General features: G+C 40.7%; 1 protein-coding gene across 2 annotated transcripts in view; it reads right to left on the reverse strand.

Annotated features, from left to right (window-relative positions):
• The window catches only part of LOC109034134 (acid sphingomyelinase-like phosphodiesterase 3b), a 165,059-nt gene that overhangs the window by 28,197 nt on the left and 108,964 nt on the right, over positions 1-27,898 (reverse strand). The gene's annotated exons all lie outside the window — the stretch shown is intronic.

Here is a 27,898-nt window from a genome sequence, read left to right on the forward strand (position 1 = left end):
CTTCTCGAGATTCCAGCAGACCTCTGCCAAAAGCCCATCTCAGTTGCCCTAAGCATGCCTCCTCTTCCTTTCCGGTTGTGTAAAATAGATTCCGGAGTGAAATGCACCGAGGATTCCGATCCAAGATTTTTAACGAGGCAAAATCATCTCACCTTAACACATACAATACAACATAAAACGTAACAAAAAGTTTCTTTTTGGTATTATTGTTTTGATACCGTTCCAATTCCTTGATTGTTTCGTCCCCGACCAACGATGTGAACTACGGGACGGTGGGAGAGGGGGATGCGGAGTGGAGGGAAGGTAGGAGGGTCCCCGATCGATCGAAAGCCCCAACACGGACTTGGTGGCGGAAATCAATCACTGGGACAGATTTAAATATCTGGAGCATTGAAAACATTCGGATAAAATTTGATCAGACACGATCCTAATATGAAATATGTGTCGTGACTTACAAGCATGCACTTGAGGCAGCCACTGTTGACAATCAATACGACTCTGAGCGTGAAAGCGGTGCCGGGGGTGGGCGAGGGGGAGAGGGGGAGGCGGTGAAATGTAGGTGAGGGTTTGGGCGGGCGAGGGGTGTTAAGTCTTGCGCGAATATTATGTTTAGTAATGAAAGGATAACAGACACGTCCTTTGATGAAGGAGCTCTTTAACGAGTGTTTAAAACGATATTAACATGAGCTGAATGCGCGCGGATATGATAATTATTTCCGTCTACGGCATAATTTGTGCGATCAACACTCGGGCGTCGCCCTCGTCATCAGTTTTCTTCTTAAGTAGATGTGTTGATGTGTTAAGTAGATGTGTTGATGTGTTGGCGCTCTCCTCGTAATCCGGAGCCGGCGGCGCGGCACGACGCGTGATTATCGGAATCGCTGAAACATTTTAATTAAATATGCCCCTTACGCCGCGCCGCGCCACGGATGCACACAAATCTTCCAGCCCAATTCAGTGATTCGTCGCACGGAACAAATGTCCCGTCTATTTCCCTGAATTCACGTAGATCCAGACTTGACATGCTCCCGCTGAGGTTTTTCTCCTGGAATTTCCATGCCTTCACGTCTTGCATCTATGTTTCAGTGCCTCCCAGATTAACCATGCCTAACATCAGTTCAAGTCCACGGGCCTCTCTAAATATTCGAGTACAGCTTGAACCCATGCTTTTTTTAATTATTTTTTTTATTTTTTATTTTATTAGTTTCCAAAGCGTGATACAACCACCTATAACAGCGTTAATTATCTTGGTTTTATACAAATATATAATAAACGTACAAACTAGCTAACGTCTACTCCTTTTTAGCTTTCCATATATCGACGGTGAAACTACCAAACCACGTATCTCGGTTTGCGACGTCGCAGACTTCCTGTCATACTTTATTTTTTAAATGAAAAGCTACTTAACGTCCAGTCTTGAAAATGTACGTGATTTTTCCTCTTCGTGCGGAGAAAATTCTGTGAAAATTTCAAGGAATGATATTGATTTGGTCTACTTCAAAAAAATAAAATGTGAGCGGAGATTTTTAAACACCGCAAACGAGATACGTGGTTTGGTAGTTTCACCGTCGATATGACCTTTTCTCACACATCACCCAGACTACATGTATGCCACTTAAAAATACATAGATAAGAATAAATGCAAGAATAAGGGGGACCTAGTGCAGGATCTTGCATGACTTTACCGTGGCTTATATTTACAAAATTAGTCGAATTTACTGTCTTTCTTTTTTTTACGAATTAACTTTCATTTGAATGCTTCTTTAATCAACCATCTTTCCCTGTTCCTTGAGCTTAAAGTCTTGAAATTTAGAAATTAATCAGACGGAACACCAAAATTGTTACTTCCTTTAAAACCCATGTGCGTAAATTTTATCAAACACCCTTTCAGCCTGCTTTCATTGCTACTCGTGAGGGAGTGCTCAAGTTTTTTTGTTTGTGTCACACGAGGTGGTTTAAAATTTCCAAGGAAACACCCAGATCCGTAGTATTACGTAATTTTTTTTCCAATTTTTTGACCAGGGTTTGACAGTATAACGGTTCAAATTCAAAGAAACGGATCCGAGGAATAAAAAAATTTGGACCGCCCGCCCGTTGAATAGCATTGGTTGATCGGTGTGCTGTACTATGGTACATCCGAGTGATTTCAAAAAGCGAGCCCTACTGGCACGCTTAAAAAAAAGGACTCGACAAAACATTTGATAAAAAGTGTAAAAGGAAGTCACGCGCATCCCATTTTTTATATGCAAGGAGAGGTCTGGTTGTGACTTTGCACGGTAACCAACTAATTTCACACTCACTGAAAATAATTTATTCTATTCAACCTGTGTTTTAAATGCGTATGATAATAATTTATCTCTTTCGTGAGGCATTACGTGAAATGCCCGCTTTTGTATGCGATAAAATATGAGATGGAATTTTAAACTGGGCAATTTCAATAATTGAATACTTCTTAAAAGAAAAAAAATCGGCTACACACATAAGCCACCCTCTCGGAGACCACCCTCCATTCCCCCTACACTTCCTTGTTTCTTAATGTAATAAAAATATATTTTTCGGAATAGAGGGTAAGTTAAAACTTTTTGGATAGCTAAGTTTCTCCTTGCGTGTTTTTTCTTTCTACATTCTTAAACATTTTTTATAAACTGTCCGATGAGGTGTGGCACATTAAAATATTATAAGTTCATAATATGATTGAAAAACTTTAAAATGTTTGGTTTATCCCCTTATTTAAAATTAAAACTCCACCTCTACAAGGTAAACATGCGTTTTCTCTCTCTCTCCCTCTCCCTCCCTTCGTCTCTCTGAAATTCTGACTCAAGTTTATTGATTGTAGTATTCCCGCAGTTCGTATAAACTTCACTTTTAGACCAAAATGTACATTAATCCTCGTTAACGACTGACAATAATTTAAGCAATCGATCTTATTTTTTTGTGCATACCTATCTGTACTTGTCGCTATAGGTAAGGCCAGCACATTCATAGGTTTCATCACTCATCAGGCATCATTAAAGCATCATTAGGCATCATGGGGCACATCATTTCATGGTTTATAATTGTACTAAGATCGAATGTTACCGAGATACGCTATTGCGTTTCGCACCAGGTCCGAGGAGAAAATTCGTTAAGACAGAGCGATGGTGTTACCGCTGTTATAATTTCAAACACTTTGGCCGGAATTTTAAGACGTTACTCGAAACTTCCTCGACTCGGGATTTCCTCGACTCGAAGAACCTCCAAACGGCCTCGACTCGAAACTCACTCGACTCGAGAAAAAACTCCTCGACTCGAAAATCTACTCGACTCGAAAATCTCCTCGACTCGAAACTCCCTCGTCCAAAAAAAAAAAATGGCTTCCAGGTGAGAGAATGTCGTTCAACGTCAATTAAAGAACAGATTAGGAATTTATTTGGAATAATAATCATGGAAAAGTGCGTCAAATTAAACTTTAGCGGCTACTTTCATAAATTCCCGGGCCATGAGTTAGTGTAGAATAATTTTTTTCCATAAGCATAACTTTTTTCCAAGGAAATCGAAAAATCGTCCGCACCGACCTACGTCATCAAAAAAAAATCCAAGATGCCCGAAATCGAAATGCGAACACCTCCTTTATATCTCTATGGTTTCCACCCATGTTTGGAAATTACAGGGAGTTTTCAGCATTTCACCGGGAGCATTGTTGATGTTTGAATAGCGGCGGGAGGAAAAATCTTGTTAGGCCTAATAGCCCCATTGGCTCCCGGGAGAAAACGGGGAGAATCGAGGGAAACGCCATTGCCGCGGGTGGTGAGGAGTCGTGTTTGGTTATGAAACTGAGCGCGGCTAATCATAATTAGCCGGTAACGGTCGCTGCCGGGCGTAATATCGGGGGCGCACGCGAAACGGAACGCCAAACAGAGAGAGAATATCTGATAAACAGAGAGGGAATATCTGATAAAATGTTGCATCGTAATCGTGAGAGTTAACATACGTCACAAGTGCTGACGTCTCAGTTCTATTGCCTTGTAATTACCGTCAAACCGCCAACTTTTCTCCATTATTTCCATGAGCTCCGTTTTCTTTCGCCCCCCCCCCCCCCCCATGGCGGAACTTTCCTTCCCCCTCCATTCTCAACCTGAGAGGACGCCTAGATCCAATGTTTCTGTCCATTCTTTTGTCCGTCGTGTTGCCCAAGATATTTTTAACGAACACGGAAAAAAAATGGATTTTTTTTTAGTACGTAACCGAGAGAAAAAAATGGCGAATCTTCTCGAAGATATGAGGGATTAACCACCATATTCCATCAGATCCGGCATATCAAGGCCCGCGGGTTTTGACTTCCACCCGTTTCGCATACTACGCCTCAGCATGGGGTGGGTTTCGGGTAAAACAATGGATTGCTGATTTAAGGATTAAATTATTAAAAAATATAATATGATTAATTGTTAAATATATAACATAAAAATACGTTTCAAATGTGCATCACGTCAATTAAGCACATTTGGTTACATTGCGGTTAAATTAGCATTTTTTTACTGTACCATCTACATTGAAACATGTAGGACACTTTTTTTAACTAAGAAATTGTTAAATCGGCAATATCATTTTTTTTCCGTGAACCGTGCTTTTTGTTCGCAATATGGATATAACCATGTGAAAATCCATTAAACTTGGAGAATTTTTAGATGACTGTAGTTTTTGAAAGAGTACTCTGAAAGAATAATTTCGATATTATGAGACAAACGTTCAGTGGCGTGACGTGAATGATCGATTATCGATATTTCTCCATTTGAAGCTATGGTAAAGAATCTATTATTAAGGTGTTTGCTGCGAGCGCCCTGTTACCGATCCTTTCCCATAGGTTTGAATGACAGATCTATCGATGTATCGCAAAGCACGCCACGCCACTACAAACGGTCGGTGTTCCATATCGATCGAACCATTGGATTTGCTGAAGGGAAATTGCAGTTCGTTAGATAGATAACGTCGTTTTATTCGCGTGATCCAACTTTCAATATTTTCGCTTAAATGAAGAGTACCACCTCAAAACTTCTCGTTAGGTTAAAAGAAATCTGCAACGTCGCAGATCGAGATACGGATTTGGCGACTTTTAGCATCGGTATTCTGTATCGTTTTTCTTGGTAACCACCATACGGCATGATTACATTGGTACCTAAACTTAGGGTTGCAGCACAGGCTAAGGATGGACTATAGAGCTCCGAAATGCTCCAGATTTTTTGTTTTAATAATGTTTAGTGCTGACGAGATATTATTTTGTTCACTCTACGATACTTCCAGGTACTTTTCTTCTTCTTCTTCTTCTTTTTTTTTTTTTTTTTTTTTTTTTAATGTTGGCTATGTGAGGCCCATGAATCCCGAAGATTATTAATATAAAATTATTTGGCAACATAAGTGGCAACGGTGCTAATTGCTTCATTGGATTAGGATTTTGAAATGCCTTGCACGGTGCGAAAAATAACAAAGGGTCAGGCTACAAAAATAACCTGGGAGAGAGAATCTTTCAAGGAACTAGAGGGGTCCTCTTAACCTTTGGAAATTAATTTGTTTAAAAAATATTTTGGCATTTATGATGAGTCAGATTTTTCCATACTCTTCTCTTATTCACGAGACGAGTAATGGTAGTCTTTCGGAAGTTCCGCACTCGTTGTTGCGATACGAGATAGTAACAGGATGCAATTCATGAGTGAAAGAACAACAACATCGATGCCGAAAGTATAGAATACAACTATTCTCCCTCGAAAGCTGGTCGCCTCCTTTGATCAAAAAATCAAAGGCGCACTTGATTTCTTTCCTTTTGCTGTGATAAAGGGATTTAGGTATAAGTATTAGTAGTTTTCAAAAAAGAAAAAAAAATCGTATTTTTTTTTTCCTGGTGGAATTTTACATACCTTCAGCTATATTTCAAGAAAAAAGTTAAGTATTTAAAAACTGAGTATTATTGAATAAGATATGCAACGTTTTGTTAAGCACAGAAAGATCCAATCCTCTTGTCTATTTAAAAAATCAAACATGCTCTTCTCTAAGCAACGTTTTTTGACCTCAGGGAACATTTTTCTCAGAATGTGCAGGATGAATTTTTAAAAACTTGTTTCGTTTTTCTTCCTAGCATTTTTTCTACTTACAGGATGGATTTTCATGAACTTGTCTTGTTTTTTCTAATTTTTTTTTAAACTACAGGCTTTTTTGCTAATTTTTACTGTACATCATACTCCATGAATGAAAACTAGTTAAAGATGTCCAGATTAAAACTTTGAAATATTGGAAGAGAATTATCAAAATTAATTTACGAGTACATATTCGAAATTCCTTTTTTATCAGATTAATTGAATGGAATTTTACAAGTGAAAAGAATAATTTCAAGAAAACGACGATACAGCATTGAGTGAACGCTAAGAGTAAAAACCGGATGAGCTAATGCAAAATGTTCGCGAAGATCATAAAGCTCGCTCAGAAACACAACTATGGGGAGGCTTGTTTTCCTGTCAGATCGTAAAAAACTGCGCGAAAGTTATACCACCTATTTGCTAGCATTAACCTCTCAATAGAAATTGGCCATAACGTCCAAATACACGTGATATATAACTGGCGTGAAATTTATGACCTATTTTCCGGCGAGACCCTTGATTATCAGGATGCAACAGCAACCGTTTCTGAGAGACGCCTCGTCTAGTTTTTATTCCTTTCTCTGGAAGAAAATAGCGGATACTTGTTAATAAATTAAGTAAAGGCTTGGGCACTCCCTATTATTTGGATAAATATTTAATGACTTTTTTATTAATTATATGATGCGCAACATAAAACAGTCTCGCCAACACAAGGGCGTGCTTATATGCACGGGTAAACTAGAGTTCCCTAACTGGGGTGCGGGAGGGATACTTACATGTGGCTTATTCCACGAACCATAGAAAAAAGAAAGAAAAAGAAAAATTCTCTCAAACATAACAACAAATGTAAAGGTCAAGATAAACTTAAGCGTTCCTAGATTTATTCTTACGAGCGCAGTTCAATCTCAGTTTATTCGCGCGTTTCCCTAAGTTTGAAGATTCCTGAAGTATTTTTTATAGTATTTATAATGCTTGAAATAATATTTCATTTTGTGTTCCAACACTCTCGAATCGCTTATGTGACGACTAACGGAATTACTTAAATGACGATTTGAAAGACATTACAGCGTTAGTCATCTACTGAAACTAATAATATCATACTCTGTAATATGAAATCATAAGCGTAACGCGTAATGCATAACGCCGGAGGCGCGAAGCGCTGGGGGGGGGGGGGTCGCGAATCGGTCGGAAGGGCTCAGCCCCTAGCCTATGATATAATTTGTGCAAAAGTGGAGCACCAGAGCAAACTTCCTGAAAGACGGAACGGTTTCAAGTTAGATTAAGTTTTTATAAACTGCAGCAGCGGGCCGATTTTTGAAATTGTTAGACAAAGCTATAGACAAAAAAGACAAAAGGGGTATGGAGGGATCCTATTGGTGGAGGCGGGCGGTTGCAATGGACAAAGAAGTTAGGTAAGAGGCTAACTAACGGCCTCCCAAGAGAGATCCTATACTTTGTCCATAATTTTCTCCCTTAGTCTGTGGGAACCACCCATTGTAACTAATAGGATCGCTCCTAACTCCTCAAGTCTTCTTTGTCTATAGCTTCGTCTATCGATTTCAATAATCAGTCCACTGAGGTTAGTGCGGGTGATGAAAGCATGGAAATTGAGCATGGAACTAGGAGAAAATGGACCAAGTTGAGCTATCGACCGAACCACTCACTCTTTGATCTATCAAATGGACGTATTTCCGCCAAACGGAACGATGTGCATTATGACGTGAGCCCTGTTAAGCATATATTCTTATGGGTCTCAGGGCTCGTGTCACATAGTTCCGTTTGGCAGAAATACGTCCAAATCAGAAATTAAAAAGAAGAACAGGGACGGGTGAAATAAGCGCTGTTGCCAAATATCATGGATGTGCCGGAAACTCCCGAGTCTCGGCGTGCAACGCGAGGATTCATTTGACGTGCACCGGCAACGTTGCCCACGCGTAGAATGACATTTTGCGACCTTCGCACTCATTGTGGCAGAATGTCGAGCACAAAGTCTAATTACACCGCCAAGTCCCCGTCGAAGGAGAGGAGCGGCAAAAAGCGGCGGGAAGAAAGAGATGGGACCAGAACGAAAATCACATGACGCGGGGACCGCCATCCTATTCACGGACCCTTTCAGGTTAGGGTCGCCGCTTATTAATTAACCAGTTTCAGTTTATTTAAATCCTTTGAGAAGTAAAAACAGTGATAAGTCGAGCGGAAGCTGATTCTGGGGTGCGGGGATCCCTCCCGTGCTGCCGTGCTAAGGAAAAACGTCGTATGAGTCTTCAGACGTTGCCAAGTTTCCTCCGATAAACCGATGTTCACTGAAAAAAAATTCTCGGCGTTTTTACCAAGGTCCGTTGGTACCTTTACCATCTCACTTTTTTTTACCAATTTTTGGTAATTTTACCAAGACAGACACTGGTAAGCTTACCTAAAAACCTGTATTTTTACTGTTTTTTCCAGGCAAGAATACCACTTTTATTGGTAATCAATTCGCGGTAACTTTGCCATTTTATCTCAGTAATACTACCACAGTCGAAAAAAATATTGGCGTTTTTACCAAGGTCCAGTAAAATTCCCGAGAAAGTTCAATAATTTTTCCGAGATTTCTCGGTAAAATTACCAATTCCATAAATGTTGATTTTACCAAGAAAAAACTGGGATCAAATAGAACCCTGAATTCTTGGTAATTTTACCCTTTTCTTAATAAATACACCGATATTTTTTTTTCAGTGTTTCATCATGGGAAATTTGGCAACTCTCGAATGCTCATACGGCGTTCTTCCTTTGCACAGCAGCCTCGGCCTGGGTCCCTTACACGACTACCCCTGACACCCGGCCATGGTCACATCACCGTTAGTTAAATCTTCGGTGTCCACCTACGAAATGCGAAGCTGGTGCCGAGAGCTTTTTCAATGGACTCCACAATAATAAAGACCCCGCCGAGTAGATTAAAGCGAAAATTCAACTTCACTCGAAGGATTTTTGTTTTTATGCAAAACGAGACCATGCATGCGTGAACTGGACCTTTTTTCACCCTTTATTTGGGAAAATTTGCATATTTATGAGCTTATAATTACGCGTCTGGGCTTAGCCCCCCATCGCAGACGCCCGCGCTGAGCGGTGAATACGTGCGGTTGACCATTTTTGACCATTTTTGCGGGATCCCAATCGCGGGAAAAGTAATTCTCGAGTACCGAATCATAAAAGTAAGTTCAACGTCTATCCATTGTCCGAAAAGCGGCGTCGACCTTAGATTTTGTTTCTCGGCGATCTCCTCCAGTCTCTCTCATTTTCGTTTTTAATGGTATGCAAAACAGGTACACTTTACTTATGCATATCGAGGGTGTAAATCGGCAATCACATATCTCGTTTGCGGTGTCTGAAAATGTCCGCCTCTATGTTATTTTTTTTAAAGGAGAAAAAATTGACATCATTCCTTGAAGTTTTTGCAGAATTTTCTTCGCACAGAGGAGAAAAATCACGGCAGTTTGAAAGTATTGCCGTTGAGTAGTTTTCCGTTTAAAAAATAAAGTAAGACAGGAAGTCTACGACGTGCGCTAACCGAGTTATGTGATTGCCGACTCACAACGTCGATATGCATGTTACTCGAGTATTACCGGAGTAAATTTCTTTTGAGGGTTCCACTTCAATATTTTTCCCGTATCAATTATCAATGTTTCACTTCTTCGAGCGAATACTATATTTCATCATCTTATTGGATTTATAACCTCGAAACACTCATACCTTCTCCACCTCTTACATTTTCTTTATGCCTATAATCATTGAGACTATGTGCTGATTGATTATTGCTTATGTTGACCTGACGGTAGCGAGCCACGCTGTTACGCAGTTTATTTACTGTTAAAAAAAGGCGAACACAAATCGATGGCCAAAGTTCGAAACCACGTATCTCCGCCTGGGACGTTGTAGACTTCTTGTCAAACTAGTCAACGTAACTCATCGAAAACTTTCTTGATTTTTCCTCTCCGTTAGCAACAGGTTCTGTAAAAATTTCGAGGTATAAGGTTGGTTTGTTTCTCCTTGAAAAAATAAAATAAAAGCGGACATGATGGAACACTGCAACGAAGATATCGACGGTGAAACTACCAAACCACGTATCTCGGTTTGCGACGTCGCAGACTTCCTGTCATACTTTATTTTTTAAATGAAAAACTACTTAACATCCAGTCTTGAAAATTTCTGTGATTTTTCCTCTTTGTGCGGAGAAAATTCCGTGAAAATTTCAAGGAATGGTATTGATTTGGTCTACTTCAAAAAAATAAAATGTGAGCGTAGATTTTTAAACACCGCAAACGAGATACGTGGTTTGGTAGTTTCACCGTCGATATATGGTATCCTACTTTAGCCATCGAAATGTGACGAAACTACCTCAATAATCCTGACTGAAAAACGCGTTGCCCGATTCTCTTTCTTGCTCCACGGTTGTAACAGAAAACCAAGCAATCTGACGTGAGTTTATTTTTTAATCTCGGTAAAATAGGTGACAGAAAGTCTCAAGGAGTTCTGTTTATTAATTTTCTGTTGAAAAAACAAATCACGAGAGAAAATTAGGCAATGTGAAAAATAGTTGGTCTGATTGATCTTAGTCTCGTCCGACTTCTGTGCGAAGAAAGAGCCGCGAGTCGGTTTTGTGAAACACAATTAGGGGATGATACAACTATTCGAGCATTGCGGATGTCCCGGTTGCTGCTTGCTCTTTTGAAGGCGCTTTTTACGCTGCCTCTTTTTTCTTGACTTGACTTATCTGGTGAGGTATTCATCTGCCTGATTATGCCGATTGATTCAAACCAGCAGCATTAGGCTTCAATATGCATTAATTTAAAGTGATAAAATCTCTATAACAATGATACTGAAAATTATATCAGAGATATGAACACAAAACAGTTCCTGATAATATTGTATGCGTTACACACGGCAGATGATCGATAGACTTTTGAATTATTTGCGCGCAGTGATATATATTTTACTAACTTGCACTTATTTCCAATACATTCAATCCTGCACACAAAAAATAAGAACTTTTCTTCCTCCACCAGTGGTCAGACGTTCTATACAGAAATAGTGCAGTGAGGCTATCATTATCCTTGCGGTACACCTACTCAGGAAATTAGGAACTGCTACATCGAAGAAAGTACAACTTGCGGCACGAAAATAAACTATTTGGTGCCGATTAAGTGGAAAATGTCTGTCGCGTAGCCAGCACTTAAAACTTTTTTACGATCGAAAACACAACTTTTACATTTGACCCATTAGCCAAAGCAAATAATTTGTTCAACTTCCTTTTCTCATCCCTAAGAGAAAGGATAATTTCGGGTTTATTTTTCCTCTCACCCTTCACCTGTGATGGATTCCTTCATTGCAAAGATGCATTACCGATTGATGTTGATAGTCACGAGCTCTTTAAACGTGCTATTATATTGGAATATAATTACTATTTAGAAAACATTACATCATTGAATTTTACATTTTATTTACATCATTTTTAAAATTTAGAGGAAGTTGGTGATTTTACCATCAAGCGCTTGAAATTCAGTCTAAAAGTAAAGTCTCGCTGTCGGAAAAAAGCCCCTTCGGCTTGTCAATCACCACATGCACATTATGAAAACATGAAATTACAAATGAATGTTGCGGTAACTGAAATTTCAATGTGTAAAATGATAATGACGAGAAGTTAAAGCTGTAGGTGTCAAGGTACTTAGAGCGAAGGAATCCGCAACGTTACTGAAGATCATCGGACAGAAGTCGGAATAAAGCGACCCCTAAATGTATATTCAGATAAAGAAGTAATATTTGCCCCGAAGGTAGAGTGCATTAACATTGTTTTTCCTCGTTTTTACTTTATATTTTCCCTCTCCGTCCTTGCCCTTAGAGGGTGCACAAAAAGAAAAAATATGGAATCGTTCGCCGACGAAGTTCGAGTGTTAGCTCTGCTCTCGAGTTGACAATAAAGACTTAATATTGAAGCAGCTTAAATAAACATAGACATCTCTTCTTCTTCCTCTTCTTTTATGTTTGTCCCTCACTGCATGACTCGGGGCTTTGCTCTCGCTGGGGAAGATGTATACGTTTGTATTCTTTTACTGCTCACGGAATTTTAAATAATTAAAAGAAAACCCAGGCGCAACTCCGTAAAATTTAACACTTCCTTCAGCCATGCCCCATTCCATTCTTTCAGTTTTTCTTGAACCCTTTAGAGCAACCTATAACAGATTCATTAACTTGCGTGAAACATTTTGCAAATTTACAGCGTGAAAATAATATCTTAATAGAAGCTGCCTCATTCTCTTCCGTTCCTCGGCTGCCCCGCGTTACTCCGCCGAGAGCGCGACTTTAGTTAAAATTTATTCCTCCGTAATGAATTTTCCCTCCGCAGTGCTTTGCCGGGTAACTTTCTCTGCCTAGTGATGAAACTACCTACCTGTTCTCTTATGTTCTGTGCAGTCGCTTTTAATCATGAGTGAATGTAATTGTGAGTAAACTCGTTGCAGTAATTTTTATCTCACCTCTCGTGTCTTTAATTTTCAGGCTACTCGCGGGAGATAGGAGCTTCCCGAGTAGTTCATTTGCGTTGTTCTCGACCGTTTAAAAAAATTGATGCGTGGGCAAGCGAGTAAACGCCGGATATAATCTTACATGGGAGAAAAAAGATGAGGAATGTCTTTTAGAAAATTTAAAATGATGGCAAAAAATTAAGATATTTTGGTCTGCTGTTCAAGGAGAGAGAAGGAAATCCACGATCCGACACTGCTTTATAGATCGTATTTGATAATGGCTCGATGTATCGTTTGGTGCAAAACAATAGAGCGTAACCCCAAACAAATATTTTAGGATTTAAGTTAAAAAAACTGAAAATGAGAAAAATCTCAACTTTTTCACTCTTCATGGCCATTTAGTACTCATGAGTATAACAAATCTATCACAAAAAACCGGTTCCTTCAGATTACTAAACTGACGTTCGAGGCTATGATTATATGTTGAACCAACCGATATCGATACAATCTCACCTGTTTGATGTATCGAATGCGGTCCATTGTAACTCGGCGCGGTTAAGAAGTCTGCTTGACCCTTTACAGATCAAACATCAAGATCTGAGGATATAAATCTTTCAATTTCTGAAAATTTTTAAGATTTCAATTTTTAAGACTAAAATGTTAAGAATTTTCTACTCCCAGGATTTGTGCGAAGCTCTGTAAAATATCAATACCCTGTCGTGATATCACAAATGAGAGAACATGTAGGAAAAAGATCATAAAACGTCCAAGAGACTCATAGGAAATTATAAAGGACAAATTTTGTTCATGGATAAGGCCTGGCGTCTCCAACTTGTCCTGATATCCAATTGGTGGGTGCTCGCTGCTTGCACGCCCCCACTCCCTGTTTAGGTCAATCACCGAACCTGTATGGAGTTTCGGATGGTCCCCAAGGGACATTTTTAGCCGATTTTCACCCTCGATCCCCGAATGGATAACAAAAAGAAAGAAAGGAAAAAAAAATTGTTCATGTTCTGACTGCGTGTCATGTTCATCTCCGGCTTCAGCAGATCAAAAAAACTCTACCTGGATTCTCAACCTTAGAATTGTCGGAGTAAAGTAAGACCCCGGTGTGCAGTGAACTTTCTTAATGCAGCTAATTTTCACCCCATCTCTGATTTTTCCCGCCTCCATTTTTGTAAATATTCATGGATTAAGGTCTGAAATTGCTCGGAGAGGAGCACAAAAATCGCTTGAAGACTATGGCTGTCTGTTTCCATTGGAATGAGGGCCGTTGCCCCGCGTAGAAATGCACTGCTCAGTTAAGATAAGATATGAAAAAAAGAGAGCACAATCAATCACTTCACTCCACTCCTCGTTCGTGTTTCGCTTCTTTTTCTATCAACTTCATCATTTATTTTGAGTTTTTGCTCTACACGCGGTTCGCTTCCCACAGGACCCTCTTCGCTCCACCCACGCCCTTCCCTCTGAAATTCATTGCTCTCCTTATTCAGAATATGTCTCTTCAATGTTTTACCCGCTCATGATTTTTCATGTTCCATGCCGGCAAACATCTAGACTATGTAGTTAACAAATTTTTGTTTCATTCAAGTTCCGCCCTCGCACCGGTCCACAGTGGAACGAACCGATTAGAGAGGTCGGACAAAAATTGGAAACTTTAAACGCTTATAACTCCGTTTATACAAAATTTCGAGGTTTAAAAGTGGTTTCATTGGTTTTCTCGTGAAATTTTCTCTTAGAGGTATCCCTTTGTGTGTGATTGTGATATTTTTATTTTTTTATAAAAACGCGATGGAAGTTGGAAAGAAAAGAAATAAATAATAAAAAAATACTCTAAAATCGGGGCCTGGATTAATTGTGCCTCATCTCATTCTGGTGGATAACATAGCCAGAAAAAATAAGGGTTGAACTAGAATTTCAAAAGGAGACTCTATTTTAACCCCCAGTTGCCCAAGTCGGGTCATATTGACTCGAGGCTTGCCAGAAACCCGTACTACCATTACTTACGAGCTCTCTCGTATGTCCACAAATAAATAAAAAAAAAGAAAAGAAGAAAAAGAAAAAAAAGAATCAAACATCAACGCGAAGAAATGATATAAAAAATCGAGTGTCAACTCAGCCGAAGATAGGAGAAACGTAATCGGGCCTCGTTTGTATAACTCTTTCCCCGAATCTGAGCGACACATCATCGGCCGCGTGAAGTGGAGCATCGCGAGTTCACGCCTCGCGCCATACCGCCTTCAATTTCGCATGATGCAACACGGACATCCATCAAGCACGAATAATTGTATCACTGCGCCGTCAATAACGCGCTTTGAGTTGTCTCTTGTCTCTTACTATTCAACCTCAGAAAAGTCAAGGTTTACTTGGTTCAAAATATGCTATGTTGTGTCCAAATAGATAATCATTTTTAGAGTAAAAGAGTGTTTAGAGGTCTCTCAAGTGCCCTGAAAGGTGCACGTCTAAAAATCGGTATATTGGCGAGAAATGTGTCGTGTCAGGGTATTTTTTTTTTTTTTTGACGACTACCTCTAAAAATTCCAAGCCAGGTGAATTGGCCCGACTTATCTCTCCTCGGGGAGTTACGGTGGCTGAGGAGGGGGTAGAGAAAGCGCCACTATCTTATCAAAAAAGGTGAGAATTTCAAAAAAAAGTATTTTTTACCTTCAGAAACATATAAACAACATAAATATTAATACTTTAAAAACTATTAACTGAAATCTATTCAACCACGGGTCAATTTGGTCCGTCTTGGAACTTGGTGCATAAAAGAAGTCTTTGGCCTTGAAGGGTCAGGAAGGGCGAGAGGGTACTTCATCTTCGGGAAATTCATCAGAGATGCCTTATACGAAGCAAGTTTAAAAACTAACAAGATGTTTATCAGTATTCTTGACTTCGGGAGATTTCATAGATTCTCAATTTAATTGACGTGGAAATTAGTGTTCTGTTTTGACTGCGTCAACACTTAAAGATGAAAGTGCAAAAAGTGAGTGGGGACGAGAAAAAAGGGGTGGGCATTCAACCTGACACGGGCGTTCAAGACGCGCTTCCGTTATGACACTAATTATAACGCAGACTGAATTACTCTAGTAATTAAAAAAGTGAAAAAGCATAGGTAAGAGCAATTAGCTTTAAAAGGTTGGCAAAAAAGCACCGACCGGAGAACAAAGCGTAAGGACAAGGCTCCCTTCTCCTCTCTCTTTTCTACGCTTTCTTTCTTTTAACTGATACGTTTCTCATGCGCCGCAAAGACAGCAGTCATCGTGAAATGATAATTCGAGGAAAGAACGAGTTTTTAATGGTCCCATGCCGCCTGTCCGTGTGAAGATAAATGAAGAAGGCTTTAGAGCAAAAATATGTGAAAATAATAAGAGCATGAAGGAATAAAACGCATCTAAGATTTCTTATTTCCATTTCCCGTTTTTCAACTATCCCAGCATGATATCACAGCTTCTTGGGGCGCTTTTTTGTGAGGCACGTTTGAAGGGCAGCATGGGAATATAAGTCGCAGGAGGAAAGAGATGCGGAGACCGTTAGTGGCGTGGCGTGCTTTGCGATCCATCGATATTTCCCCCTTTGAAGTTGTGGTAAATAATCGATTATTAAGGTGTTCGCTGCGGATGCTCTGTTTATCGATACTTCTCCGTAGATCTATATGACAGATCAATCGATATATCGCAAATCGTGCCACGCCACTGAGTGATATGTGCAAACGAGGAAGTAGCCTGTTTTAGTCTAATTTCCAAAATTTAACAATCACATCGCATGTGGGAAAACCTCCCGCGTTTTATTTTGTCTTTAAAATTTGAGGTTATTATAATGAATTTTCAAAGGAAATTAGTATTTTCAACGTCGCGGCATAAGCGGTGATCGGAATGCAGAAGAGTTAATTTTAAGTGCACCGTTAACCATTTAAACCGGTGGAAAATACGTTTTGTAATCGTCATGTCTCGAAACTAATCTTTCTAAAAAACCTTTATATCTCTCTGAAGAAAAACATGTCAGTTTTTGCTTCCAGTACGCATAAAATTCAAGAAGAAATTAGTAGTTATTTTTAATTTTTAAGAGAGGCTAAATTGTCCCCCGGAGAAAAATATTAAGGAACCCGAAATACACCTCAGTTTCTATCATTGGAATCTCATCAATTCACATGAATAAAAATCTCAACCTCTCCCATGAAATAGTTATTTAATGTCCTGAGAGCTGAAAGAGATAAATCAATTCAAATTCCATCCCTCTTTTTTCCCCAGCGAACTTTAAACCTAATATTAGTTTCACGGGTGGGAAAATCGAGAGCCAGGGTTTGGCGGAGTAGTAAATAGATCAAGTTTTACTCCGCAATGTTTGGAGAGATGATTCTTACGATACATGAACCTCTCCGTCCCGGCAGAGGACGAAGGAGCTGAAAGCATTCTCTCGTTCCGAGGAGGAAATGTATGAGCTAAGTTAGCTCGAAAGTTTCCTGGCTTGCAAGAAAAACATCGCGGAGAAATTTTCCCTTTTTTCAATCATTACTACTTTCGAGGAAAAACATTTGGAAGGTAAGAGCATTATGAGGTCATTTTTATCTTTTAGTCCGGTATCTTGATACAGTCGTCGCTTTTTCCCCCAACGTGGGAAAAGGCGAGGCTCAGAGAGCACGGACCGATTCAGTCTTTCAGTAGGCCACGAAGGGACAGGCGAAGGGGGAAGAGGGGAGGAAAGGAAATGGTGACTAAGAAAAAAAAAGAAAGAAAAAGTGGAGAGCGGTAAGTGACTGAAGAAATAGAAAAAGAAGGTGAGCCCCGCCGAAGCTGCGACCAAGGTATAGGTATTAAGCAAAGAAATGTGGCAGGCAGTAAATCAGACTTTCTCGGTTGAGCCGTTCCCAACCTCCCCTGCCTTCTCTCCCCCTTATCACCCCCTGATGTCCCCTGCTAGCACCCTCTCCTCGTGTCCCCTTTCACCTAAACTTGTTCAACTTGTCACAGTTCAAAGCGATGATTATTGCAGGCAATTCTTCTTGCTGATCCTCAGCCTCCTCCTTCGTTTGTTCGCGGTCCACAGTCACTCCGAAGCCAAGACAGCTAAGCAAAGGAATCCTTACTTCCCTTCTTCTCTACCTTACGCTCGTCCTATATTTAAATCAATCTCATTTAGGATATCACGAAACATGTTGAGATTCCTTCAAATGGCGGACGAACATTTCGAGCTGTTACGCTCGAAAAAGAAAAGAAAAGGAAAAAGTCCACATTTGGCTAATAATTGTTTGCCACCAACTGTGTTCCGTCGAGAAAAGCCAAGATGTTTTCTGAAGCGTAAAAACGGCGAGAAAGCAATTTACTGAACCTGAGCGCTGAGGCAAGTAATTTTGCTCGAAACGGATTCAACTATGAGAATAACCTTCTTTCTCACTTTGAATCAGATACCAAATAACCCATCCTTCCTAAAATTCACTTACTCAGGCGAGGCGCGGAGAAATATTTAAAAAAAAGAGGGAAAACACTGAGGCATGAAAATTATATACAACAGTCTAAAAATCCGGCACTCACAATTTTTTCCGGTAGAAAGTTCAATCTGTACAGCCGTTGCATCCATCAACTTATTTGACGTTGGTGAGTTGAAATTATAAAATCATTTTTTATTTAAATATGATGTTGTGTAAACACAGTTTATAAGATAATTTAAAACTGTATGAATGTGAAAGACACCAACTTTTGATCAAACTTGGCCTTGGAGCCGTTTATCTTTCAGTTTTCACTTCGTACTTACGTCAACAGGTAATGTCACCGTATCTTAAATAACAATTCAATTATTTCCAAGTAAAAATGGAAAGATTCGCACGGTGAACGCCCTCCAACATCCGTGCGCTGGAACCAACCCTTCGTTTTTCCATATGGCGCATCTAAATCGAACTTGAACTGCAGGACATGCATGCATGCTACCGTGGTAAGGACGAACGCCGTATGAACCTTCAGACGTTGCCAAATTGTCCTTGATAAAACATGTATTTTTGACAATATTCATGCATACTTTTCTTAGAAATTTTCAGATATTTTAGATTAAATTACCTACGTATTAAATTTTCTGAAAATTTTGGAAAATAATATTCACGATTTTCCCAGTAATTTCGGTTTATATCAGAGAAAACTTGGCAACGTCCGAAGGTTCATACGGTGTTTTTCCTTAGCACGGGAGTGCAGGACATACATGTACGGGTGCTCAATGTCTGCATGTGAGGCCGAGGATGAGGGGCGAGGGTGGCGCCGAATTCCGGTCTCTAAGTGAACGCTGCTCCGCGATTGAGAGGCGCTGTTGCCAAGTCGCTCCGAGACCCACGGAAAGCACGCACGACCACGTCACACCCAGAGTTGCTAAATGAAATTTCTTTTTTCCCAATGAAATTTCTTTCGACCGACAAAATGTCAAAAATGCTTATTTTTTCTAACAGAATTTGTTTTTATTTTCAAAGAGAATAATATTCGTCAATTAGACCAGTTGGAGCGCGGTCTTCTCTCAGCTCTTCTCTTCTGGTCTTCTCTTACTACTCTTTCTCTTCTGGCAGTTCTGGCTCATCATGGGGAGGGGGACCGGGGACCCTAACCTCAAATTTCAAACTGTTAATTTCTGAAAAAATCAGAGACAAATGAAAAAATCATTTAAATTGTTTCAAAGATAGTTCAAGATCCCTCCCTTTTGTACCAAAAAAGAACGATATACTATTAGGGGGCACTAGGATTCTTTATAGTCAAGAAATTTGTTTTGCTCCAATTATGAAAGCTAACGTCTTTCTTTATCCGTAAGATTTATTTTGGTGTTCAACCGGTACGGCTGTGTGTTCAACCAAAATTTAAGATAAAAAATTCAAAATTATGTTTTTGCTGTTTTACTCAACTTTCTAGGCATTTCTAAAGTTCCCTTTCACAGTTTACCATGTTCCTTTAAATGAACTTAAGGAGATTCATAAGTTTCAAGGGTTTAATCCTGAATTCTGCGTGTTAAATGAAATTTCTTTTTATAATCTTTCATGAAATTTCTTAACTCTGGTCACACCACGTCACGTCCGGACCCGCCCAACTGGCGGCGCGGCGCGGCGACAAGTCGAGGTGTATCGCTCTCGCGCGTCCAATAATGCACGCGTCACGATTCATGTTCGGATACATATTTATGGGATGGAAAGCTGTTCCGCCCGGGCAAAAAGCTGGAATCCATCGATTGCTCGAGCGGCGAAGGGGACCTGACAGGTGCCGAGCGGATTTCCAAGAGCGCGGAGTCGCTGGGCTGCCCGTGTTTGTTTTCGATCTGTCGCATTGTGACGCGGATTGTAAGCGGCTCTGTTATTCTTCAATCTGCATAACACTAGCGGCGCGGTCTTGGCGGCGCAAACCGCCGAGCGATAGCTACACCAACAGCCGAGTTGTTTAAGACGTCGTTGTGAACCGATACCGGGGGCTCCGCGCTCATGGTCCCGTTCCCGCTGGGGAGTTTACTTTTATCGCTGAATTATTTACGAGAAAGCTCCCGGATTACCTCTTGCTCATTCAGAGAAGAATATTATTTTTTTAACGGATTCGATTTGAAATCCGACAGAAAAGAGGCTGGGATTAGATGTCTCTTTTAATCAGGGCGGAATTTTCTCTCCATCTTACAAGTTATCGTCTTACAAGGCAAGAGGAATTTGAACGATCGATTAATTGTGTGACAAAAGATTTACAAAATGGAAAAAAAATAGGAGTTGTGCAATGAGTCGGTTGCGCTGGTCACAGAATCGTGTTTTCGTGCTTGATTCTTGTAAATTGGACTTATTTCTATCAAACGGATCTATATGCAATGAGACATGAGTCCTGAGATCCATAACAGTACATGCATATCAGGGCTCACGTCATAATGCACATAGTTCCCTTTGACAGAAATGCGCCCACTTAGCTAATAATGGAGATATCCTTCCAACAGCAACTTTCTACGCTTTTCAGCAACCGAGAAATCGCACTCAAAAAAATCCGGTTTAAGACGTCATCAACCGCAATCGTGACACCCTTACCTTGCATTCATCCGAGTTTCACTTCGAGTGAGCATTGCAAAAATGTGTGTCTTGCTTATTGATGGCAGCAAGGAAGATTCCACGGGTGTCACTACCGCGGTGGATGACGTCATAAACCAATGTTTTCAAAGCGCGATATCCCCTTAATATTGAACATGGAGATTCGCTTTTTGGACAGATCTTGCTATTCTTGGCTGATCTACAAGGATTGATCATTAAAACACGATTTTATGACCAGCGGAAATCACCTATTGTCACCGAAATCGTATTATGTGTGTCGAGATTACTCATTATTTCTTGACACTCTACTTACTTTATATGATTACATTACACGGGCATAAAGACAAAGAGTCTGTACTGCCCTACAAAAACGTAATCTGCGCACCACAGTGAAACACGCTGACTGCGAGTTTAAATACAGCCAAACGCTGTGCGGCCAGCACGGCCTAGCGCCTACAAGACTGCTGGGATACTTCTCGCATTGCGCGTACACCGACTAGGGATACTTCACGCATTGCGCGTTCACTACGGTGCGTACCAGTTTCGTAAGGCACAGACTTGTACCTCAATGATCGACTCCTGTTCATTCACAAAACAGTAATTAAGTCGGTTTAAGCTCAGAGTTTCCACGTTTTTTGGTAGATGAGAAATAATAACTTTGATGGCCCGGTAACCGACGCGCCATGTGGATGATGATTTACTGCCTTTTCATCGTACTAAAATCAATAAAATTGTTCCTGTTGAAGAGAAAAAATAGAAAAATGCACACATTTTCAAAGCATGCGTGCGTTTTTAAAGATATGAAAATGGAAAAACTGTGGTTTTCAGAGGGCAGTATGTATGCGTCTTCGTGAAACGTATTGAATTAGCGTTTGGAGAGATAAAATATTTTACTTATCATTAAAATTAACCTAAGAAATTCTGCAGCAAGTGCAAATATGAATTTTTTACACTGGCCTGGTCTAATTTTGCTGAAACAGGATGAATTATTTACCACCCGTAATTTAAGGCTTTTTATTTTGATTTTAAGCCGATTGAAGCTGGACCGTAGGATGAGGCCAAAAATGGGTCATTTCATTGAATACACTTAAAATCTACGAGTGAGGGTCTGTTCAGTACACGGGTGAAAGGGCGCAGCTCATTTTGAAAAGGTTTTCGTCTATGCTGGAGGAGTCGGCATAATAAATAACGTTCAATTAACCTGATTGATCTGATACAAGGAAGATTTTTAATTCAAATTGATTATTCCCATTTGAAAGGGAGACGGGTGATACGGGCGGAAATGCAAGGGACGGAGGGACGGAGGGCCATGCGCAACATTTCATGCAAATACCGAGTCCATTACACGCCTTTTGTTCGAGTCAGCTCACACTCACGCAGCTCTTTCCACGCTGCGTTTCAGTTTCAGTTTCGGCTCCGGTTTCGGTCGCCGGGTTAATTATCGTCTTTTCGAGAGGAACCAGGGAGCGGTGAGGCTTTTGAGCTAAATTCCGCCCAAAGTTTTAATTTCAAAGTCCTTGGGCGTGATGAATAGGAACGGAGGTCGACTGCGGCGCCGCTCAAGTGACTCTGGACAAGGACCCCGAGAGAACTAATGATACTATTCGTCAATAGGAGCCCGGACCAACTTTATTTTGCCAAGAGTTCAAACCATTAAGTTTAAGGGTCATTTGAACATGGCTCCTTCGGCTTTTATTTATATAAAGTCGCCCACTCAAATGGCTATTTCAGTTTAGTTTTGAGCTCAACCAGGACCTGGGAGTCATTCTCCCGGCTTAATTGGAATATTTTCCGCGGCCATTGTTGAAGACACTCCTTCTCGATAAAGCCTTTATCGAAAAGCCTTGTTTATTCTGCCCGCTCCCGCCCAGCTCCCGAGGAATGTACTCGCCTCCGCCGCCATCGAGAGCTGCAACGAATTTGGTTTGGACTTGTGCTCCACTTTCCACTGTCATCCCCTCTCACTCACCCCGCTCCCGCTCCCTTGCACCCCTAACTCACCCCTAAACTCACTCCAAGCTTCTCCTTTTCAACTACTTACTGCCTCAACACCCCCGTTCCGTTCCGTTCCGGCTCGCTATCTCCCACTTTAACGATATCCCTTTCATGTTTGTTTTCATGAAATCTCCCACTCGAAAACATCCCTCGTACTCACAGCTATGAGTACTCACACTCCTCCGACACGCCGCTCACTCTCGTGCTACATGTAGGCGGCGAACCTCGATAATCTTCATCCGTACTCTACATCCAAATAGTGTTAGTGTGTCAATGGGCATAATCGTACAGGCAAATCAAGGTAACAAGTTCTTTCGTTATGAAATAGGGAAATACGCTACAAAATAAGAGGCAAACATCGTACGATTGAAATATATTATCGGCTTCGTATCATTTTTTGGCCGTTAGTAAAAGGTACATGGATCGATAGTCTACAGGGTTATCCAAAAGTCACCCACAATCCGTATGACTTTTTCCTGATTGACGTAAGAATTTGAAACTTTGGGGATGTTTGGAGGGTCTAAAGTAGCAACTATACGGTCCCCCAAAATTTTGAGGCGGTCCTCAGGGCCGGATTAGCCGGGGTGCCGGGGTGCTGTTCCACCCGGGCCCCTAACCAAACGGGCCTCCTGAGTGATTTTTTTTTGGCGTGTATACGTAGTATACCGCCTTTGCGATCGTTTCGACCCCCTACTCGATACAATGTATCGAGTGCCTGAGTTGCTTACCGGAAAGTTACCGGCGGGCTCAAGAAACCCTTGGATTCCATCACCTTGTTACTTATCGTTCGAGCCACAATTTGTACGTTTTTTCCTGTTAATAACATATTGGTATTTAATTGATTTCATCCCAGTTATTGTACAAACTATTCAGGTTATTACATTCGACCTCATACTTTCGTCATCATCGTTATTCATACTTGGATAGTTATCAATCAGGTCCGTTTTGATCGGTGATAACGTTTCATTATTCTTATCAGGATTTATGTATTTTTTGGGTTATTTAATTGAATAAATTAAGTAATGCACAACCATGCACTGCAAGTCGTTTTACACTTTCATGAGGAGCGTAAGGATCAAACGGACGAGCGTAGAATCCAATAAAGCTCGTCGAAAATATGAAGTTCGAAGTCGAGTGAATACGATACGGGCGGATACAGGAATTCGGGGTCGCTGCCGGGCGGGGGAGGGCAATGAGAGTCGGAGGGAGAGACGCTGCTAGCGATGAGTAAAGAGACGATGATTTTGAAAAGTTTTTGCAGACATAAGAGACAATCATTGAAACGTTTGCTGAAGGAAAAAAGGAACGCTTAATGAGATTTTCTCCTTTGAAAAGGAGTAAAGATTACATCGGAAAGTGATGTGTTGGAGTGCGAGCGAATAAAGAAACGTCGCCGTAACGCCTCGACTTTCCAGTTTCATCGTTGCCAGATTTCACGGCGATACCCGCTCGATAATGATTAATGGAGGAAATCCCTCGGATAACGCACACATTCTTGCAACTTTCGAGGGAGCCTGTTTTTCAGCGACACGAAGCTGCTGCGATAGCGTAACGACAGGCAACGCAACGCCTTGCCTTGCGTCGAGAGCTTTAAACTCCCGGCCTACGAGCCGCCCCTTCTTCCTTCATCCCTTATCGGGTCACTTCCACACAATGATCGAAAAGCCTTTGATGAATAGATTCAAAGAGCTGGAGATTACGCCAAGTTAAGAAAACAGAGTATTTAAAACGCCGCCTCGGAGAGAAGTCTCGGCCTGACACATGCCTGGTCGTTCGGCTCCAAATGACAATAATATCGTCTCCGACTTGAGCGCAAAATTCACAAGGAAAGAGGAGACACAAGTATTTAATCACGCAGGAAACTTGTTCGCCCTGGAATTTGGAAATAGAAAGGGCATGGAACTTTTGGCTCTGTATTGGGATTCTTAGTGCCGAAGACTTGAAACTTTTGAGTGGGTGTCGCCATTGCTCGACGCACACTGGATCGAGTCAATAGGAGAGGTCGGACAAAATTTGGAAACTTTCAACGCTTATAACTCCGTTTATACAAAACTTTGAGGCTCTAAAAGTGGTTTTATTGGTTTCCTCGTGAAATTTTCTTCTGAAAGCACCCCTTAAACTTTAAAATGTGACGAAATTAACATCAAAATTTGCCTCTTCAGCTAAAAATTTCCTGTCCGACCTCTCCAATTGATTCTATCTACTGTGCGACGTCGCCTTGTTCGCCTCTGTGTGGAAGTGAGTTAAAAGAAAAAGGTACGGAAAGAGACTTGCAATGGGGAGTTTTGGTATTCTGTATTCTGTGATGGAAAAAGTTCCGTGGAACGTGTTCTTTTTCATGTATGACACTGAAATTTCTCTTCTAAATTACTTTTTTAAAATTTCTCTTTGACTCTGTCAAAGACGCAGTCATGCTGGAGAGGTCCGCACCTTCGTTATTTTGGATCACTGACTAATATGAATTACTAAGAAAAAAATTCGGTCACAGAGCCTCAATCTTTCTTTCTACTAAATATCAAGTCATTTTGATTCAGGGACTCAAAGTTTTATAACTGAAGGAACTGAATTTTGGTTAGCTGGACCAGAAGTCGGTCTCTAAGTCCGAAAATTTTGGTCACTCGAGCCAGAAAAGTTCGATGTCCAGTTTTGTCTGTACTGAACATTTTTCTTCCACAAATTCTAGGGTTAATTGAGAGCTACCTAAAAATTGTACCATTTTAAATATGTTAATTTTATTTGGAATGAAGTCCCAGGCATCTCAATGATGCATTTGAATATTTTTGTTTAAATGTTTATTCTTATTTATCAGTGAGTTAACCATTAGTTCACTTTTAAATGTTTACTCTCACTCAACAAGTTATGCTGCGCCTCAATGCGCCACTATCGACTTCACTGATTGTGAGTCGCATTTGACCGTTGAAGAGGTGCCTTCAAATAGAGAAGATACCACACCACACTACTCACATGCTCGAATAGTCGCATCACGTGTTTTAACCTAACCGCTACCAGTAATCAAAGCTCTCAATTGCAAAATTTACCCAAGTTTGTGAACCAATGTGAGTTACACCATGTTTCTGAGTGTGACTAAGCTACTCTATACTGCCGTGCTAAGGAAAAACGCCGATTGAGCCTTTAGACCCATATTCAGAGTCATATTCCTTTCAATAAATTCCAAGTTTTCTGCGGAAATTTTAAATATTTTTATTCAACTCCTCGGATAATTTTGCTCGTACTTTGATCTAACATATCTGACGATTTCAAAGGTAAATATGATGCATAACTTTTGACATCTAAAATTTCAACCGGCCGGAATTTGGCAACTCTCGAACGTTGATACGGTGTCCCTCCTCAGCACGGCAACTGTACACTCTACACGTATTTAACCTCTGCTCCGTCCAAGCAGCGCACAATGGATCGAGTCAATAAAATAAGTCGGACAAAATTTGGAAACTTGAAAAGCTTATAACTCCGTTATTACAAGATTGTGAGGACCCTAAAAATAGTCGTACTGGTTTTCTCGTACAGTTTACTTCAAGGAGTTCCCCTCAAAATTTAAAAACTGACAAAATAAACGTGGAAATTTGTAGTTCAAGTGAACAAAATTCATGTCCGACATTTCTCATTGGCTGGATCCACCGTGCGGCGCTGCAGCGTGTGAACTGACCAGGATTGGGGTGAACGTTGCCTTCGAGTCGAGGTCCGGTCTCTCAGTACCAGTGGCGTGGCGCGCTTTGCGATATATCGATTGATCGGCCATTTAAACCTATGGAAAAGTATCGATAAACAAGGTTTTTGTAGAGAACACCTTAATGATCGATTCTTTACCACAGCTTCAAATGGGAGAATATCGATCGATCGCAAAGCACGCGACGCCACTGCTCTGTACAGTGACCGCAACTCCAACTCCATCTCGACCCGAGCGCGGCGCAAGTTTGCTTTCAAGCGGCCCCCGCGACCAAAATTGACGTAGACCCTCATCCAATCCCCGCGCGCCACTTAAATACGTCACGGCCGCCACTCAAGGCAGCGCAAGCTCAATTTGACCGAGTCGTCTTGTAATCGTCACCTTCCGGACCAAGTATCACAAGTGCCATGCGACGTTTAAAAATTTCCACCGCCATTTCGGGTTTCAGAGAAATTGTTCAACGCAGCTGTCCGAAAATTTCACTGCATTTTCTTTGCGCTGCCGATGAAAATCAGTGACATTTTCGATCGAGCAGATTCAACCAAAAATACTGCCATGCTGCCGTGGCGTGGCGTGAATTTCGATATGTCGATTGTTATGCAATTTAAACCCATGGTAAAGAATCGATTATTAAGGTGTTCGCTGCGAACACCCTGTTTATCGATCCTTTTCCATAGGTTTGAATGGCATAACAATCGAGATATCGCAATTCACGCCACACCACTGCATGCTAGAGAAGAACGCCGCACACTGGCGGGTAGTCACGCTTTTGCGGCAATAATTCCAAATTGTTGAAATGCTTAAAACATGGCCAGTAGTAGTTTGGTATGATCACTTGATTATCGGAAATCATTATTAAAGTTGTAAACACCAACCTCCCCCCCCCCCCTTCACAACTGTTGAGCAACTCGCACATGAAATGGACTGCAATAAGTAAATGATGTCGAAACTGTCCTGACAAATACTGTTAAAAATGTGTATAGGAACGAAAATAAGTAATTCATTGCCAAATTACAATTTCTTGAAACCATAAATTGTATAGGCATTGGAAATGAGCCACTTTTTTAGATTTTAACTCGAAGTATTTTCTTATTCACTGGAAAAAAAAGTCGCTTGGATCTAGAGTCCAGACTCTTGAAAACAATGACAAGAAAAAATACTCTTGATCCAATCGGATTTTTGCTTGGATCAAAAAGAAATCCGCCTAAATCAAGAGGATTGGTTCTCGATTGAAGCAAAATCCGATTGAATCATGAGTATTTTTTCTTGTCATTGTTTTCAAGAGTCTGAACTCTAGATCCCCAAGCGACTTTTTTTCCCAGTGTTCGATGCACTTGCTTCTACTTGCTTTTAAAGTGAGGAACAAATCGTTTTTTCAATTCTGCAATGACAAGCTTCTTATGTCTGTCACTTAAATTCTTGTGTTTGCTTTCAATAAACTTTACCACGTTATATTCTGCAAATAAAGCATTGCATAGATCCGCGTGCAATCGTAAACATCGAGCTTCTTTCGAAGGTATAAATCGCCGACTAAATGCCCGGTATCTTGACCCATGACATGCCCATCACTAGGAGAAGTCATTGTTTAAAAGGTTTT

Source organism: Bemisia tabaci, chromosome 3 (genome assembly GCF_918797505.1).
Source record: "Bemisia tabaci chromosome 3, PGI_BMITA_v3".
NCBI classification, from domain to species: Eukaryota; Metazoa; Arthropoda; class Insecta; order Hemiptera; family Aleyrodidae; genus Bemisia; species Bemisia tabaci.